This window comes from Pseudorasbora parva, chromosome 10, assembly GCF_024679245.1.
Source record: "Pseudorasbora parva isolate DD20220531a chromosome 10, ASM2467924v1, whole genome shotgun sequence".
In the NCBI taxonomy this organism is placed as follows: Eukaryota; Metazoa; Chordata; class Actinopteri; order Cypriniformes; family Gobionidae; genus Pseudorasbora; species Pseudorasbora parva.
In genome coordinates this window covers 27,885,042-27,898,795 of record NC_090181.1, presented here as the reverse complement: position 1 = coordinate 27,898,795, position 13,754 = coordinate 27,885,042, and positions in this window count along the sequence as shown.

Below are 13,754 nucleotides of genomic sequence, written 5' to 3'. Positions count from 1 at the left end.
CCCCCGTCAGGCCGATCGGGGCGGGCTTCGGTGACGTCTGCAGTGGTTGTGAGTACTACCAGCCCTGAAAGTTTCAAGTCTCTACGACTTACGGTTTGGTCTGCCCGAGCAGTTTTAGCTGGAAAATGATGCATCATGGGGAAATGAACAGTTCCAATAGGGTTTCAGCCTGACGCCTGACTTTGATTGGATTTTACTACCCCTTACTATCAAAATTTTGAGATTTGGCCTCACGATTGTGCCTAGCGACCTATGTTTCCGAACTTCTGACGCTGGTTTCGTCTCGATCGGACCAGTGGTTTCGAAGATATCGGCTAATTTTCTTAAAGCGCTAAATTACAACGGTGCACAAACCATACGCAGAAACCTGGCAAGTGTGGTATCGTTGGACTCGGCAACGATTCAGGAGTCTAAGGAGATGAGTCCCGTGAAAATAAGTCAACCACACCCAAAGTTATAAGCACTTTTTAAAAAAAATCTCAACTAGGTGGCGCTGTTTCGAAACTTCTCAGGCTACTTCAGGGCATCGTGGTGATGACCCATGCCGAGTTTCGTAACAATCCGTTCATGCGTTCATAAAATACAGCATTTTGGCACATAATTCAAGATGGCCGACAGCCAAAATGGCCGACATGGTAAAATTGGACATCAGTCGACTCGGCATGACGTCTCGAATCTGACGAGACCACTTTTGTGATTTTTGGGCAAACGGTTCAGCAAAAAAAAGCAAAAATAGCCATTTTTCCTATCTCCGGGCCAGTAGGTGGCGCTGCGCCGAAACGCAGCAGGTTGCCTCAAGACATGCTTGTGCCAACATGTACCAAGTTTGGTCTGAATACGATAAAGCGTTGCGGAGATACAGCCATACGTCTGTTTTCGCAAGCGCTACGTAAAATTTGTTTGCGCGTTTAACGGAAAAGATTTGACGAATCAACTTGAATTCCATAACTTTTTGTCGACACTGGCTGAAGATGATCTGGTTCAATTTTCATGCAAATCGGACGAACAGTCTAGGACGAGTTCGCAAAAGTAGGATTTTGGGGAAATTCAAAATGGCGGGAAACATATAATGTCGGAAATGACGTCATAGGGTGCTTTCGGATTGGCAGGAGCTCAGAAATCTGAGGAAACAAGAATTTTGTTTCTAGCCCTTAAGGTTCAAAAGTTATTAGCATAAACATGAGTGCAACTTTGGACAGGTGGTGGCGCTAGAGGGATTGAGTTGGAGACACCAAAATTGGTGTATTTAATGTTGGGACTGCCCTCTATCAGAATGTCAAATCTTTACAACTTTCCCGCAATCGGTTCTATGGGCTGCCATAGACCTCCATGGCGGAAGAAGAAAGTGCGACAACGGTTTCAATAGGTGCCTCCGCACCTTCGGTGCTTGGCCCCTAATAAAGGTTCTTAATGATTCTTTGGCAGGGTGTATGGTTCCATGAAGAAACTTTAATATCCAGGGAAACTTTCCATGGCACAAAAGGTTCTTTGTAGCACAGCACTATTCTTTAGTCCATAAAGGCTGAGGCTGTACACTCTCAGAAGAAAAGGTTCTATCTGCCCTTTTGGCACTTAAAAAGGGTTATATATAGAACCTTATAGAGGTTCCAAATGCGTAGCGCAGATTTTCAAACTTTTAAGGTTCTATATAGAACCTTTTCTTCTAAGAGTGTAGGTATTGATTCTGAATGCCATTGTGGCTTATCTCTAAATCATTTCAGTTTGAATTAAAATGACTAGACTTTAGATCTTAATTCTTCAGCCAGCAAACCCAAACCAGGCTCTCCATTTTTCTAAGTGATCTCTAAGCTTTCTCATAAAAACAGTGTTCATCTCTAGAGATGAATTCAAATTATATTTCCAATGGCTAAACCAGTGGAAAAGTGCTTTTCCCTCAAGAGAGCACAAATTCTCTTACATAAGAAAACATTGGCATGTTTTTGAAGCAGGGCACAATTCTTCGCTGCCTGTTTATTGAAACGGTCTGAGCTTAGCCTGAATCAGTAAGATTAGTATTGATCCTTCCGAGGCAGAGTGGCAGTTAACTAAGAGTGGTCTGACTTGCCTCAAGACTAACTGCACTTTTGTTATCGGTGGACAAATCTCAAGAGCAACTCACAGACAATGTGTTTCATCTAAGCCTAATTAATGATTGTGTGCTTCATTTAAGGGGCTTTGCATAAGCAAGCTCTTCTTTAATTACACCAGACGATCAATGGAGGGATGAGAAGAGGCCTGATGAGACCAGTACCTGCTAAACATTGTCACGTTGTGGCACTCATATTCTTTTGACAATTTGTTGTCAGTTATTGCTATATGAATGTTATTGTAATAGATACAGGATACTGTGGCCATGTGAATGTCATTGCATGCAGTTGTGGCCAAAAGTGAAGAATTTGTAAGCAGTTTTCATAGTTGTTCTTGGAGTCAATTGTTTTATTTTTTGATAACGCAATGAAACATGACAAATTGTTGGGAACATTTTTGGCCCAGTTTGATAAGGGCCTAATTGTGATGGCTAGACAACTGGGTAAGAGCATCTCCAAAACTGCAGCTCTTCTGGGATGTTCCTGACCGTCAGTGGTCAGTATTTATCAAAAGTGGTCCAAGGAAGGAACAGTGGTGAACCAGTGATAGGGTCATGGGCGACCAAGTCTCATTGATGTACGTGGGGAGCGAAGGCTGGTTTGTGTGTTCTGAGCAAACAGACAAGCTACTGTTGCTCAGATTGCTCAAGAATTTAATACTGGTTCTGGGAAAAAGGTGTCAGAATACAGTGCATCACAGTTTGTTGCGTATGGGGCTGCATAGCCGCAGACCAGTCAGAGGGCTTATGCTAACCCCTGTCCACCACTGAAAGCACCAACAGTGGTCACGTGAGCATCAGAACTGGATCACGGAATGGAAGACAGTGGCCTGGTCTGATGAATCACGTTTTGTTTTACATCATGAGGATGACTGAATGTGTGTCTCGCTTACCTGGGGAACACATGGCACCAGGATGCACTACAGGAAGAAGGCAAGCCGGCCGAGGCAGTGAAATGGTTCCGGGATGGTTGAGGAGCACAGCAATGAGTTTGAGGTGTTGAATTGGCCACCAAATTCAATCCAATTGAGCATCTGTGGGATGTGTTAAAAGATCTACTGCTACTGCATTGTATATATACATATATATATATATATATATATATATATATATATATATATATATATATATATATATATATATATATATATATATATATATATATATATATATATATATACAGTGAGGAAAATAAGTATTTGAACACCCTGCTATTTTGCAAGTTCTCCCACTTGCAAATCATGGAGGGGTCTGAAATTGTCATCGTAGGTGCATTGTGAGAGACATAATCTAAAAAAATTCCAGAAATCACAATATATAATTTTTTTAACTGTTTTTCTCTATGATACAGCTGCAAATATGTATTTGAACACCTGTCTATCAGCTAGAATTCTGACCCTCAAAGACCCGTTAGTCTGCCTTTAAAATGTCCACCTCCATTCCATTTATTATCCTAAATTAGATGCAACTGTTTGAGTTTGTTCACTGCATAAAGACACCTGTTCACCCCATACAATCAGTAAGAATCCGACTACTAACATGGCCAAGACCAAAGAGTTGTCCAAAGGCACTAGAGACAAAATTTTACACCTCCACAAGTCTGGAAAGGGCTACGGGGAAATGGCCAAGCAGCTTGGTGAAAAAAGGTCCACTGAAGTAGCAATCATTAAGAAAATGGACGAAGCTAAACATGACTGTCAATCTCCCTCGGACTGGGGCTCCATGCAAGATCTCACTTTGTGGGGTCTCAATGATCCTAAGAAAGGTGAGAAATCAGCCCAGAACTACACGGGAGGAGCTGGTCAATGACCTGAAAAGAGCTGGGACCATCGTTTCCAAGGTTACTGTTGGTAATACACTCAAGACGTCATGGTTTGAAATCATACATGGCACGGAAGGTTCCCCTGCTTAAACCAGCACATGTCCAGGCCCGTCTTAAGTTTGCCAATGACCATTTGGATGATCCCGAGGAGTCATGGGAGAAAGTCATGTGGTCAGATGAGACCAACATAGAACTTTTTGATCATAATTCCACTAAACGTGTTTGGAGGAGGAAGAATGATGAGTACCATCCCAAGAACACCATCCCTACTGTGAAGCATGGGGGCGGTAGCATCATGCTTTGGGGTGTGTTTCTGCACATGGGACAGGGCGACTGCACTGTATTAAAGGAGAGCATGACCGAGGCCATGTATTGCGAGATTTTGGGGAACAACCTCCTTCTCTCAGTTAGAGCATTCGAGGGTCGAGGCTGGGTCTTCCGACATGACAATGACCCGAAGCACACAGCCAGGATAACCAAGGAGTGGCTCTGTAAGAAGCATTTTTAAGGTTCTGGCATGGCCTAGCTAGTCTCCAGACCTCAACCAAATAGAGAATCTTTGGAGGGAACTCAAACTCTGTGTTTCTCAGCGACAGGCCAGAAACCTGACTGATCTAGAGGAGATCTGTGTGGAGGAGTGGGCCAGAATCCCTCCTGCAGTGTGTGCAAACCTGGTGAAAAACTACAGGAAACATTTGACATCTGTAATTGCAAACAAAGGCAATTTTTCTCAGGTGTTCAAATACTTATTTGCAGCTGTATCATACAAATAAATAGTGTAAAAATCATACATTGTGATTTCTGGATTTTTTTTTTTTATTATAATTTTTTATTATTATAATTTTTTATTATTGTGTCTCTCACAGAGGACATGCATACAATTTCAGACCCCTCCATTATTTCTAAGTGGGAGAAATTCCAAAATAGCAGGGTGTTTAAATACTTATTTTCATCACTGTACACACACATACGCACACACACACACACACACACACACACACACACACACACACACACACACAAACACACACACACACTGTATTCTCTATTGATATAGCAATAATCATTTGAAACAAGCATACTTAAAGAGTGCACTTGATCATGTTTCATTTGAAAATCTATATGCAATTACAATCATAATTTTGAAAATGTGGCTTAAGTGTCGAAATACTTTTTGGGTGTTTATTAAGTTTGAGCTGAAATGGTAGCCCTCCCACAGATGACAAGCCACACCAGCCACTGTAGCAGTGGAATAAAGCATAAAATGGATAATAATCACAAATGCCCTGCATTTTTGAACTTTCACAATATCATATTTAATAGTGTCAGAAAGGTGCTGAACTTCTAATATTGTTTTCACAGCCCTAATATTTGTTTCACTGTCAACTGAAAAGTGGTTTCCACATTTAAACAGGGTGAATATGTACTACACAAGCAATAAGGTCATTCACTTCTGGTCTGTTTCCAAAGCAACCGTAAAGCCACTTTTTGCGATTACAGAGATTTAATCTCTGAATAAATATGTTTTGGCCATTTCATCAGAGTTGGTTTTATGGGGAAATTATGAGTGTCTAAAAGGGCCTGCAAACTGTGTGCTTGCTGTACAAAATCACCATGTTCTCTTCTAATGGAATTTCACAGTATTAAATGAACTCATTTCCCACTGCAGCCAGAGAACGCAAAGGAGCAGCATACATGCCTACTGGATTTATTGTTCTTTGGTCATGCACACTACTTTCCTCTCTCTTTTTTTGTATCCCTTCTCTTCATCTATTTTTCCTGCCTTCCATTAACTATATCCAGACATTGGTGATGCCTTATGCCTGAGATGATGTAACAATAGCCCTCTTATCATGTTCACATGGGACATTTTTTTTAATAATAATGCAAAAAATAAAGTAAGGTGTGTCTGTATGAACAGTGCTCAGGGTCTGGTAACCAATATGTTGTATGTTTGAACCCAAACCAGGGTTGGTTTCTATATTTGATTTGTAAAGTTATACCACATTTTAAATAAATAAATACAGATTCAGCTTTACAAATCTGTATGGACGATGCTGGCAGTTCAGGATGACCCCAGGGTGGTGCTGGCTGTTCACCATTCCTTGCAGAGGTCCGTGCAGACCTGGTGTCCTGGCTGAGGGACTGGAAGGACGGAAACCAGGTCTGGAAGCCAGGTCTGCGCACACTGTTCAGGAGGCAAGGGCGATGCACACAGTTCAGGAGGCCAGGGTAGGACTTCAGTCTCCAGTGCCGAGTCCAGAGAGGACTCTGCCTCCTGTTCTGAGTCCAGTCCTCTTTGGACTCAGGACAGAAGGCAGAGTCCTCCCTGGACTTGGGAGAGGTAGAGTCTTCAATGGACTCGGAACAGGAGACAGTTCTCTCTGGAATACAGACAGGAGGGGGAGTCATTTCTTGACTCAGGACAGGAGGCGAAGTCCTCTCTAGAATACGGACAGAAGGCAAAGTCCTCTCTGGACTCGGGACAGGAGAAGGAGTCCTCTCTGGAATACGGACAGAAGGCGGAGTTCTCTCTGGGCTTGTAGCAGGAGACGGAGTCCTTTCTGGACTCATGGCAGGAGACGGAGCCCTTTCTGGACACTGGTCATGGGCCGGAGCTGACACTGGACAGGGACTGGAGACATCAGGGCAAGACACTTCTATGGCATAGACAGAGCAAGGTGCCTGAGCACCACAGGCAAAGCAAGGATAGTTGTTTATTAATAATAAAATAAAACAAAAACAAACAAAACTACACATGAGGGGGAAAACAAAACATGACCTTAACCAAACTCAAGGAGCAGGAACATGAAGCAAACAGGAAGCAAATGACAGGAACAGGAACAGAAACAACGATCCAGCAAACACAAACCAGACAAAAAGGGAACAAACAAGGCAGGTAATGATGGAGAACAGGTGGGGCAAATTAATGAGGAAACAAGGGTAGGCTTCAGACAATAGACATGAGAGCACATGGCACAAAGAACACATGACAAGCCATGTGCTACATGACAAACACATGCACATGGCCAGCAATGACAAATACAAGCCATGTGCTCACTCAAAGACAAGATGGACATGTGACATTAACATTCCTAACAATATACACTACAAAAATATGTGGAGATGGATCGGAAGAGTGACACCTGCAAGAAATGGTCTTATAAGTTAGTTTTCTTTAGCTGGAGCATTGTGACTGGCAGGGTTACATGAATATCTTCTTCCCAGACTTTTATTGAGAATCCATACAAAGATATCAGACGTCTGACACATTCAGAGGGACTCTGGATCCCCTCGGGTAATACACCAACCTTACCTGATGGAATAATATGTTGCGATGAGAAAAGTTAAGGCTGCATAAGAGCAAATAAAGATAATCCCAGGGGGAAATTATTCTTTGGGAGAGCAGTAATCTCCATCTCAAATGCTGAGATTTACCATGCGGACAGCCAGAAGAAAAGTGGCTCCATCCAAGCCTGCGCTGCAATCCAGAATCTATAATATTGCACTACAGAAGAGCCAAATTGGAGGGAAAAATGTAATGTGATTTTCCATTAGCAGATTAAAATGTCTTTCATGGCTGCTGTGCCTCTTAAATCTATAGCCATGCTTAAACAGCCCAATGTCTCAGCCCAACCTAAAAATGTCAGGAATACCGGCCATGCAAGTGTGCTTTCCTTTTCCTATGACGCAGATGGGTTTAAAAGTGATTTTCACATGTAAACTCAACACTCAGACACAAGATGTCCCTCTCCAAATTGTTGAATGAACTGAAAAGGAAAATAGCTTTAACTCCTGATAATACAGCCTGAACTTATTTATGACAATTGTGAAAGGAAGCAAAAGGTGCCAGATATGGATGATCAGACATTTACCCTGATCCATCCTCTAATCCAAGACTGGATTTAGGCAGGATAAAGGGATAGTTTACCCAAACATGAAAATTACCCTCAAGCCATCCAACCCGATCACACATAAATGCATATAAATAGTATGAGTGTGCAATGTCGTGGAATGTATACGCCAAAACTAATTTTGGCTTGCATATGATACGCTGTTTTTCGCGTGCATATGATACGCACTTTATAGCGTATATATGACACGCTCTTTTGGGTAGGTTTAGGGTAGTGGGGTAGGGGATTCATATGTATAATACTTCATAAAGTGCGTATCATATGCACGCCAATACATTCCACGACATTGCACACTCGTACTATTTATACGCATTTTTCGTGAGATCCGGCTGAGCCATCCTAGGTGTATATGACATTCTGCTTTCAGACGAATACAATCAGAGTTATATTTAAAAAAATGTCCTATAAATAACGCAAAAATAATGCATCGATTTACAGCGAAAGGGTAACCCCTGACCTGATGCCTTTGTTACATTTATAAAGATCTTTTATAAGTACTCAAAATGCTTTTACATGTACAAGGAGGGGGATCTCCTCAAGCACCACCAATGTGCAGCATCCACCTAGATGATGTGACGGAAGCCATATTGCGCCAGAACCACCACCATACACCAGCTGATTAGTGGAGAGGAGACAGAGTGAAAAAGCCAATCAGTATATGGGGATTATTAGGAGGCCATGATGAAAATTGGCCAATGGGCAAATTTGGCCAGGATGCCAGGGTTACACCCCTACTCTCTTTCCAAAGGACATCCTGGGGTTTTTAATGACCACAGCAAGTCGGGACCTCGGTTTAAGGTCTCAGCTGAAGGACAGAGGATAGAGCAAAACAAAATACCGGCCACAAATTAGAAGAGTAAAGTTTTAAAGAGAAATGTTGGAGGATTTCGATATAAGAGGAGCTTGAGTTTCTTGTCCAGCTGCAGTTTTTTGAACCATGAGAGGTGTCAAAGGTTACGCTACACTACGTCCTGCGTCATACATCGTTTCAGGGGTTACTCTTTTGCCATAAATTGACTTGCATAGACCATCTGCCAGAAGTTATTTTAGTTTTTAAGGTTTTAAATGTGGATATTTTTTCTTAGTACAATGACCAAATAATCATGGTAATACATTTTTTGAAAGTGTAAGCTTATATTGTGGCATGAATGCATATTCAACAACATATGGAAAATTTATTCCACAAAAATCTCTATATTTGCAGTAGATAAAAGCAACATCGGGTACAGTGGTGTACTACCACTTCATTCATCTGTAGGGAAGTAAAGAGATTACATTCTACTATGTGGGGCAATTGATTGTGACATTTAATTTACTTCCTATGCCTTATTTCTTCTCCTGACTAAACCCCAGCAACAAATCCGCTGATAATATAATAACTACAAATTACATAGACCACCATTCCTTTTTTAAGCATGTTTTGTGTTTAAATTATAATTCATGTGCACAAGCTGTACAATAGTTTTGAATTGAAAGTATTATTTTAGTATCAGTCAGATATTAGTTTTTTATTATTATTTAAAACTAGTTTGTTTTTAATTTTAGTATTAATTTAATTTTAGTATTTTTTTTCTTTTTTCTTTACTTTTAAAGCTACACTATGTGATATTTTCCCTCATCTAGCGGTGAAATGTATATGACCATCCATCGAATATTAGTTTCAGTTCCTCTCAATTCCGATTTCGTTTTAACTCCTACAGTGGCCGATTTAGTCCAAGATTAACATGGCAATCCCCCTCTTCACATTCGACACGGTGCAATCGAGTGTTAAAACGCGAAAGGCGAAGCTTGAATCAGTGGGTATGTCCCTCTTTGGCTAATGTACTTTCAAGATGGAGGGGCAACATGGTGATATGTATGATATTTTTGAAAGAACTAAGTGTTTTTAGCTAAGAATAAGCTAAAAACGTTACACAGTGTAGCTTTAAAAAAATATACATCTAAAGTTTTTTGATTAAAGTTTTACATATTTTAGTACAACATTGTAAACTAAATGAAAAGGAGAAATGTTGCCTCTGAAACTAGCTTAAATAAAGTATAAATAAAATAAAGTACGTTTTTTTGAAATTTCATTTTAATTCAGTTAACGTTTATTTTGTTAAAATGAACATTTTTGTGGTTTTAGTTTTAGGAACAGACTAAAACGTATCTTTTTTTTTTAACATTTGTGTTCGAATTTAGTGCATTGCAATAGGTTACTAATCAAGAACCATCATTATTATATATTGGTATTCATTATTGACAGAAAAGCTAAGTACAGTGGTGAATTAAATACAGTGTTTGCATGTTACAGTATACATTGGCAAACCTTACTTAATGTGAACTAAAGTCACACACCTGAAGCTGAACTTCTTCTCCGGTCACCTTACAGCAATGCTAGGCATCTTTTTGTACCCACTGGAGGCTTCAGACCTATTACCAGAGTGATTACATTTGGCAGTTCCAGCCTCAGCTTTTTGATCAAGATGGATGGATTTTTTATTCTGGGCAGACACAGGCTTAACGTTGGCTCTGGGTTTGCCTACAGAGGTCGAGTCTAATTAAGAGATGGAAAGAAAGTGATAAGGAAAAAGCAGCCATTGTCCATTTCTGACTCAGCAACAAGAGATGGTGAGAGATTTTCCAATTCTGACTCATCAGGAGAAGGAAAGAACAAGCAGAGGAGGAGGGATTGAGACAACAGTACATGATTGCAGTTTCTTGTGTTAGAAACAAAAGATGATAACAGCATCCGATCTCAGAAATATAGTTCATTTTGTCAACGAAACTACAGATGAAAAAGTTACTCACAGATAACACACGTTTTCTTTTTTGAGATTTATTTACCATCTGAAAGCTGAATAAATAAGCTTCCCATTCATGTATGGTTTGTTAGGATAGGACAATAATTGTTCCAGTGCTAAGAAATCTAAATACTGAGAAAATCTCCTGTAAAGTTGTCCAAATGAAGTCAATTGCATATTACTACTAATAATTCATTTGTGATATACTTACAGTAGGACGTTTACAAAATATCTTCATGGAACATGATCTTTACTAAATATCCTAAAGATTTTTTGGCATAAAAGAAAAGTCGATCATTTTGACCAATACAATGTATTGTTGGCTATTACCACAAATATACATGTGGGACTTATGACTGGTTTTGTGGTCCAGAGTCACAAATATGACAAACACCAATGTATTAGATACAAGGATAACACAACAGAAGTCTAATATCAAGGGGACAGAAAAAATGTAATAGTGCACTTATGTAATTTAAGTGCACTCCACCCAAATAAATTAATAATTACAAGTTTGCACGGTTCCTAGTTGCAGTTTGTGCCTGACAGGATTAACTGTGGACACAGTAAATGACACATTATTGTGGATGGCGAAGCTGGGATTCACCATTTTGGTTTCAGCCGTGCAGCTTGAGCAGAGCGTGCTGCGGAAGAGACTTGTTGAGCAGATAACTGTGTCCATCATCCGATGCTTGGCAGCCAGAATCTGCTCTCCAGCCTGAGGGCATTACTATGGAGGGGTTTGGCTCTGGGAAGTAAGCTGTGTATCTCTGCTTCTGTTGGATTTCCAATGGGGTCTGACCTAAAAAAAGCTAACCTGGAAGGGAAAACTGGGTGTGATTGAACCAAAACTCCCTCTGGATTGAGAAATGACTGGCTGTGATGTACTCTTTAACATCTGATCCAGGTCTAGCTTCCAACATTAATGCATTTATAAGCTCTTGATTGTACTTGACACACTACACTCAGAAAATACTTTTAATATGCCTGAAGGTGTCATGTGGTATCCGGCACCAAGATATTAGCATCAGATCCTACTAGTCTTATAGGTAGTGAGGTGGATTTGTACTGGATTGAACTTTTTGGTCCATGCAAATCCCACAGATGCTCGACTGGATTGAGATCTGGTGAATTTAGAGGCCAGAACAACACCACGAACTCTTCATCATGTTCCTCAAACCATTCCTGAACAATGTGTGGCATGGTGCCTACTGAAAGAGGCTACTTCCAAGGTGTGTAACTGGTCTCCAACAATGTTTAGGTAGGTGGTACGTGTCAAATTTACATGCACATGAATGAACCAGGGTCTCCCAGCAGATCAATGCCCAGATCACCCCACTCCCCCCATGACTTCTTGTCGTCCCACAGTGCATCCTGGTGCGATAATTTTCCCAGGTAATGAGTGCACACATACACAGCCCTCCACAATGTAAAAGAAACCAGGCGACCTTCTTCCACTACACCCAAGTCCAGTTCCAACGCTCGCATGCCCATTGTAGGTGTTTTCACGGAGGACAGGGGTCATAGGCACTCTGATTGGTCTGCGGCAGTACGATGCACTGTGTTGTGACATTCCTCCCATAACCATCATTCAAATTTTTTGTGTGACTTGCCACACTAGATATTCTGTTGACTTGGACCAGACGGAATAGCTTTCAATACATCAATGAGCCTTGAGCACTGAACACCCTGTTGATGGTTTGTCCTTCTTTGCACTTACCTGTTGGTACATTCTCACCACTGCTGACCAGTAGCAACTCACAACTTGCCGTTTTAGAGATACTCTGACCCAGTCACCTTGCCATAAAAATGTTGCCCTCATCAAAGTCGCTCAGATCTTTTTTCCTGCCCATTTCTCCAGAATCCAACACATTGATTCCAAAGGCCTGATTGTTTTCTCACCATCTAATCTACCCAGACATTAATATGTGACATGTTTAGGAGATTTTCTTCACCTGTGACTGGTCATAGCCTTATCAGTGAGTGTGTGTAGGTCATTTAAAAAATATTTTCTCATGTCATTCCAAACCCATATGACATATTTTCTTTGGTGGAACAAAATTTAAAAAAAATATTTAGACTGCCCACGCTCCACTAAATATTTCATTCACTTTTCCACATATTCAGATTTGAGATCATTGTCAATGTCATACCTTTCACATAACATGTTTTAAATATGTAAATATTGCAAAGCAAAACATGTTCAGTAATGCATCTTAAATTGTAGGGTATTCCTCATACAGGCCCATCATTTAAGTTCAGAAGATCTAGACTAGAATCAAGGTTTAACAAAATATATAGGGTTATTTAGGGGTGACCCCGAATAGTCGAAAATTCGATGCATCAATATGCAGAGCCTGATTCGACCACTGATCTCACGGTCGAATCTTCGCGGTTGTTATGAAACGAGGATCATACCATTTTGGCAATATGGGGGTGCTCAATATTTTAAAGACGTGTCGCGGCGCTGAGCTGAGCGACCGAGCTTCGCCACGCCTTTAAAATTAGAACACGTTCAATGAGTGTACACACACCTGCGGCAGCATTCAGCGCCTGTCCGCGGCCACTCAGGTAGTTGTTTAAAATCCTGCCGCACCACAGAGCGCTTTCGTGCAGCTCATTTGTCAGTCAATTCAAAATTGAGCTCGCGTGTATATAATGTGCGCGTCAGGTGGCGGTGTGAGATCCTGAGGCGCGGGGCTGAGCTTCGCGTTATTGACCCGCTTAAACGCACTCAAAGTGTTCTTTTCCTCTCTAGGCAGGTATTTTTTTTAGGTTTATTTATCAAAATGTTCTTTTATATATTTGTGTGATGTTCTGTATTTCGATCGCGGCTTTAACATGTTATGAGAAACCGGTTTATTAATGTTTATCCACCACATTACCTTTTAGTCTATTTAAACCTAAATAAGAAAGCCATTGTCAGTTCGTCTGTCAGTTGGCAGGCAGTTTTGTTCGCTTTATTAAAAGTTATTGCTGTGTGCAGTGTGTAAAGGAAAATAAAAATAGTTTTCCCCTTTGCTGACAAGTGTCGTGCCCCTCCCAACCTATTCACACACACAGATGATTCGACTATCAGTCGACTAAAGAGAGATTCGACAATTCTGATTCGATTGTCTAAATCCTGAGTCGAGGACAGCCCTAGTTAT